Source organism: Coenobita brevimanus, chromosome 101 (assembly GCF_032717465.1).
Source record: "Coenobita brevimanus isolate Jiangsu-jjx chromosome 101, ASM3271746v2, whole genome shotgun sequence".
NCBI classification, from domain to species: Eukaryota; Metazoa; Arthropoda; class Malacostraca; order Decapoda; family Coenobitidae; genus Coenobita; species Coenobita brevimanus.
In genome coordinates this window covers 72725170-72732020 of record NC_137054.1, presented here as the reverse complement: position 1 = coordinate 72732020, position 6851 = coordinate 72725170, and positions in this window count along the sequence as shown.

The window sequence follows — 6851 nt, the reverse complement described above, 5'->3', positions numbered from 1 at the left end:
GATAATGTAATATGGCTTTTGTTTCTGTTTTTTTAAGTGACCTTTTTTTTTGCAATGCAGTTATAAATTTCGATGGTGATAAGTTTGATGCTGCTGTGTGCAATACGGTCTTTTTCCTCTAACTTAGCCAAAAATTACCATCTCTCCATCTTGAAAACTGAGACCAAATAATAGATTAACACTAGAATACAATGCTAGACACCAAGAGGTGCGTGGACAGGATGAACAGCCTTGTATCTGTCTCTCTACCACTGAGCCAGGTGAAACAAGCTGCAAAAAGGCCGAAAATCTGTGCCAAATCAAGGTGAAAGAACTAAAGTGAGTTTTAACTTCCAATCTTCGACACTCCACATGGTACTGAGAATGTAATAAAGACAAGAACCTTATTAAACGTTAAGTAATAAGAAAATAAGTAAATAAAGAAATGGGGATACGTTACAAAAGCCCCATACCAAGATATCGTTGACGAAAGGAGCCACTGTCGCCCCTACCGCGCTGAAGAAGTTGCCAAGACTGAGGGCGAAGGAGCGGTGGCTGGTGGGGTAGAGCTCGCCGGTGTACAGGTAAATGAGCTGGAAGGCCGACGTCACCACCAGCTTTCCCATCAGTGACAGCATTACCTTCACTGCTGTTGGTGCTGAAGAAATTATTATTATTATTATTATTATTATTATTATTATCAATCTTGCGAAGTAGGGTGGTGTAATTTTCGGCACCTTGCCCTTTACTATTGCGCCAGTGTGTGTGTGTGTGTGTGTGTGTGTGTGTGTGTGTGTGTGTGTGTGTGTGTGTGTGTGTGTGTGTGTGTGTGTGTGTGTGTGTGTGTGTGTGTGTGTGTGTGTGTGTGTGTGTGTGTGTGTGTGTGTGTGTGTGTGTGTGTGTGTGTGTGTGTGTGTGTGTGTGTGTGTGTGTGTGTGTGTGTGTGTGTGTGTGTGTGTGTGTGTGTGTGTGTGTGTGTGTGTGTGTGTGTGTGTGTGTGTGTGTGTGTGTGTGTGTGTGTGTGTGTGTGTGTGTGTGTGTGTGTGTGTGTGTGTGTGTGTGTGTGTGTGTGTGTGTGTGTGTGTGTGTGTGTGTGTGTGTGTGTGTGTGTGTGTGTGTGTGTGTGTGTGTGTGTGTGTGTGTGTGTGTGTGTGTGTGTGTGTGTGTGTGTGTGTGTGTGTGTGTGTGTGTGTGTGTGTGTGTGTGTGTGTGTGTGTGTGTGTGTGTGTGTGTGTGTGTGTGTGTGTGTGTGTGTGTGTGTGTGTGTGTGTGTGTGTGTGTGTGTGTGTGTGTGTGTGTGTGTGTGTGTGTGTGTGTGTGTGTGTGTGTGTGTGTGTGTGTGTGTGTGTGTGTGTGTGTGTGTGTGTGTGTGTGTGTGTGTGTGTGTGTGTGTGTGTGTGTGTGTGTGTGTGTGTGTGTGTGTGTGTGTGTGTGTGTGTGTGTGTGTGTGTGTGTGTGTGTGTGTGTGTGTGTGTGTGTGTGTGTGTTTTTTTTTTTTTTTTTTCAGAGGCCACACATACTGACCTGAGGGCGCGGTTGCCTGCAGGAGAGGGATAAGGAGAAGGGAAGCGCCACACACCAGGTAGAGTAAAATGTTGGTCCTCCTCCTGCCGCAGTGAGCCACCAGGGGACACAGTAACACGTATGACGGCACCTCCAACAGCCCGCCCAGGAACATGTACAAGTACGGGTTTGTGCTGCCAAGAGAATAATACAGAGAGGAGGGAGCAGTGTCGGTGAAAAGGGAAAGTATTTATAGATTCATGAGTGGCTGTGACTGACTCTACACTTGATGCTTCAATCGAGACAAGGAAAGTGCCACATGTTGCAGGGTTTCCTAAGGGCGCGTCCACACGTTCCCTCGAACTTATGTTGGCAACACAGCTGGCAATATGTTCGGGAACATGTCTGCAGCAGTATTTGGACAGATGTATGCAAACATGTTTCAGTGCAGCTTCGAGCACTGGCAGCAGAGGCGATGGGATAAGTGTGTCCAAACCAGGCAGCTGAGACTTCATCATGATGTTGCCAACATGATCTGGACGCTGCTGTTCCCAGCATGTTTGCAGCGTGTTCATTACTGAGTTGCTTACATGTTGCCAGCACTTGTTCGAGCACACGTGTGGACGCACCCTAACAAATTGGAAAGAAAGAGGGAATAGTTAAGATCAGATGGTGAGGAAGAGACTAAGGAGGAGGAAAAAAATGTCAAGACTCAACCTCAGATGATCTAGATGGTGTGGGAGAGACTTTTAGGAGAGGTAAAAGTTGTCTGGACTTCAACTCAGCATTTAGAGGCAATATTTTGTGGTTGGGATAATCACAAACGCGTGCAGACGTAATTGAAAGAAGGCACTAAGAGGGGGAGGGGGAGGCAGAGTAATAATGCATCTCTGCCTCATATTTACACCTACATCCACACTTCCTACTTTTTAATAATAACACTAATCCAAACACTGACCCCGAAACAACTCTGAAATCCCTACGACAAAGGAGGAATAGGGATAAAAGCAAGAAAAAAAAGAGGAAGGAGAGAATGGAGGGGAGAAAACAAGAGAGGTAAGTGAATCAGTAAAAGGAAATGCGACTCGGGAGTGACTGTTATAGCATACAGTCCACACTCCCTACAGTGCACCAGGTCTGCCAGTGTCAATGTTGGAGTAACTAGATATTTATGGAAAGGCGTAATACGACTCTAAAAATGACGCGTGTATATGGATAATGGCAAGAATTTTTCACGTGAGAGAGAGAGAGAGAGAGAGAGAGAGAGAGAGAAACAAAAAATACTCATAACTATACTTTTTGGAGGCGGGGTGGACGGCGTATATAGGCAAGTATTAAAGTACTTTACATCTCAAAGACTTAAGATAATAGTCTGGGATCCTTAGTACATCCTACCTATATCAAGCACATCTCTACACATCTATACATACAAGAGTACTTCTACATTTCGACAATACCACATCCTACATTTTATTTTTACGAGAGTACTGTTCTGCACATTCCCTTCTACATTCTGCACATTATCTCACTTTCCTCTCGGCTCATCCCCTCTGCATTTTCCACACTAACTCTCCCTCCCTCTCTCCTTATCCTCCCCTCACCCTCGTCTCCACTCTGTCCCTTCAGCCTGTTTAATAAAAAAGAAGTGTCACAAGAAAAGAAAGACGTGTCATATGAAAAGAAAGAAGTGTCATAAGAAAAGACAGTGAAGTGTCATAAGAAAAGAAAGAGAAATGTCATAAGAAAAGAAAGAATTGTCATAAGAAAGAAGTTTCATAAGAAAAGAAAGTCATAAGAAAAAGTGTCACAAGAAAAGAAAGATGAGTGCCGAAAGAAAAGAAATAGAAGTGTAAGAATAGAAAGCGTCATAAGAAAACGTGTCAAGAAAAGAAAGATGAGTGTCATAAGAAAAGAAATAGAAGTGTAAGAAAAGAAAGTGTCATAAGAAAACGTGTCACAAGAAAAGAAAGATGAGTGTCATAAGAAATGAAATAGATGTGTCATAAGAAAAGAAGTGTCATATGAAAGAAGTGTCAGGAAAAGAAACAAGTGCCATAAGAAAAGAAACGAGACGGAGACACTGACAGGTAACTTGTGTTCCGCCATTCGTCTTAAAGTTACGAAGGATATAGTTTCGTACCCATTATCATACCCACTTACCTGAGATTGACTGAGTTGAGGGAGACGCCGTAATAGATCATGGAAGACGTGAACCAAAACACCTGTACAATGGTGGTGATGAGGAGGAGTCTCGGCGTGGCTACCAGGCCCCGGAGACTCCTGTAACCACGCCACGCCCTGCTCAGGTACCGCCGCCACCAGCTTCCCATAAGACTCCCGTCACTGCTGTCCCTTCTCGTCTCTCGGCCTTCCCTTCTGCTGCTCTGAGGGAACGAAAACAACTCTTAGATACACGCCTAGCGACTCTACAAGGTCATTAACTCCACGCCTAGAAAATTAGCATCTGTGTCTAGCCCTAACCGGAGAAAAATAGAGGCGCATCACCTCTTTCAGCCACAACCTCTATCCATATAAACTGATCAGATACGCCACACGGAATTAAAAACAACGCAGTATAAGTGATCTGCTCTTTCCTCTTTCCCTCCACGCCTCTCCCTCCCTTCTACACACACCCTTCTTTCTGCCAACAGTGACACACTATCCAGCTATTCATCACACTGGCGGAATCTGAAGAGGGGGTGTAGAAAGAAGGGAGGGAGGGGGTGAAGGAAGTAGGGAGGAAGAGGGTGAAGGAAGTAGGGAGGGAGAGGGTGAAGGAAGTAGGAAGGGAGAAGGTGAAGGAAGTAGGAAGGGAGAAGGTGAAGGAAGTAGGAAGGGAGAAGGTGAAGGAAGTAGGAAGGGAGAAGGTGAAGGAAGTAGGAAGGGAGAGGGTGAAGGAAGTAGGAAGGGAGAGGGTGAAGGAAGTAGGGAGGGAGAGGGTGAAGGAAGTAGGGAGGGAGAGGGTGAAGGAAGTAGGGAGGGAGAGGGTGAAAGAAGTAGGAAGGGAGAAGGTGAAGGAAGTAGGGAGGGACAGGGTAAAGGAGGTAGCAGAGCTGCCAGACGATATGGTTCAGTTTTCCCGTAATATGAGTGTCAAAACTCTCAAAGTGAAGAAAAATGTCTCATTTCTTAGTTTAACCCTCACGAACATTTTCATCCTATCACGGCATATGTGTACGTTTAATCTGTACCTATTATGACTCAATCTTAAGTGAAATGGGACATGAAATAAGCATTGCATGTTAGTATAATCTGCCATCATACATTACTTTTTTTTTTTTCGTAGTCGTATCCAGCAACTTGGAAAAAGGAAGGCGGGGTTTACTTGGAAAAACGGAGGCGGGGTTTACTTGGAAAAAGGGAGGCGGGGTTTACTTGGAAAAACGGAGGCGGGGTTTACTTGGAAAAACGGAGGCGGGGATTACAGCAACATAACTGGTTTGGTTTCACGCTTACACAGTACCAGATTCCATAAAGTTTATTACCACGCCCCATCTTTACTGGAAGGATTTTATGATAACATTTATGTTGCAAATAAGGGTTGTGCGTACGACCCCCTCCCCCCTTTCCGTGCCTGCTTTCATAAGTTAGATTTTTTTTGTGTTTTATGTGAATCAGTTCACAACCAAGCTCAACTATGTATGTATCTACGCAACAATGCTCAGGTTACTTTAGTACCGTACATAACAGAAATTAGCTTATATGTTATATCAGTTTCGTCCTGTCGCAGCCTTTCTCTGTATGATCTAATCCTCAGCTGCTAACACTTAAATGGTCATCAGCTTATACAGCAGTACCTAAGGTGGTACTTAAGAACTGCGGTGGGGAGCGGACATCACTGGCAGTACTACACCCACATGGTGCAAGCTCAGGCACTTCCATTGTCTGACGTCTAATTGTGTTGAATGGAACAATGGGAATCGTAAGAGTTCAGAAATGTATTGTACAAGTGCTTAAACCCTGGAAACAAGTGGACCGGGGCAGGTGTGAGCACTGTAGAAACTATGGTGGACCGGGGCAAGTGTGAGCACTGTGGAAAATATGGTCCAACTGATCGTTCCCCGTTCAACTGGCGCATCGGTGAATTTCGTAACGAAGTGTTTCACTTTGTTTTCAGCTGGAATTCAAATCGTTTACGTCTCGTAAGCTGACAGTTCTCCGCACTCATCTGTTCTCGGAACAGTTATTTTACAACAATGCAAAGGGAAACAGTTTTTTTTAATGTAAACATTTACTCAACTTAGTTACTAAAAGAAACAAGTAGAAGGAAGAACAGGAAGCTTACCTCGTCAGGGATTGTTTGATGTATATATATATATATATATATATATATATATATATATATATATATATATATATATATATATATATATATATATATATATATATTATATGCGGGTGCTTTGTATTTGGGGTAAACTATCAGGAAAACTATCGAGGAAACTATCTCGTTTTAGTGTCATCTACTTAAATACACTGTCCCATAGGCTGTACAGCCATTCCCTGAGGACCAGCAGTCCTCCTACGTGCTTCATCTCACTTCGGCGCTAATACCACCGTTCATACTGAATACATGGGCTGTCTCATACAGGACTGGTGTATTGGTATTAGCGTTTCTTTTAAGACGCTGGCAGGTCGTATGGCTTTGACGACCTTCAAATCTTTGAACTGTTCCCTGCCCCACGCGGAACTGCTCGCGAGTTTATACACTGGGACTGCAGGCCTACCTCACCACATCTTCGCATAGGAAAGAAAGGTCACGATGATGAATGGTGACGACAACTGTCTTATATGTACCCTTCACGGGGTGTGTCCTCCGTGCTTCAGCTCCAGTTTGGTTTCTCAGCAGTGCCTTCATGCTCGAATGCTTTCTCATTCCCCATTTCTAGTCTCTGTGTCATTTTTAAAACACCCTCACAACCCCCCCTTCCCTTGTGCACCTTGTTGTGGATGTCCGTGATGGCCGTGACGAGAAGGTGATCTGAGGGGAGGCGGCGACCGTTCATGGCAGCAGCTTTCCTCATCACCTCCGCTGCCTCCTTCACCCTACCCTTCGTCACCAACCACCTCGGCGACTCCGGCAGTAACCTGGGGGAGGGCGGGGGGAGGAGGTTAGTCATACACCTGTGCTCGTGAAGGGAGAGCGGGTGGTGTGCTTTGCTCGGCGTGTTATGTTGTGTGTGTGTGTGTGTGTGTGTGTTGATGACCAAGTGTGGTTAAGGTTGGAATATGCCCCTACAATTCTCTTTGGTTTCTGTTATATCCCGCCCAGTGACTCCCCATATTTTTCTCACTATTCGTTTGCAGCAATTCATGAATGAATCGTGGACACTGAAACTAGCAGTAAGGTTTTGATTATGGGAGATATG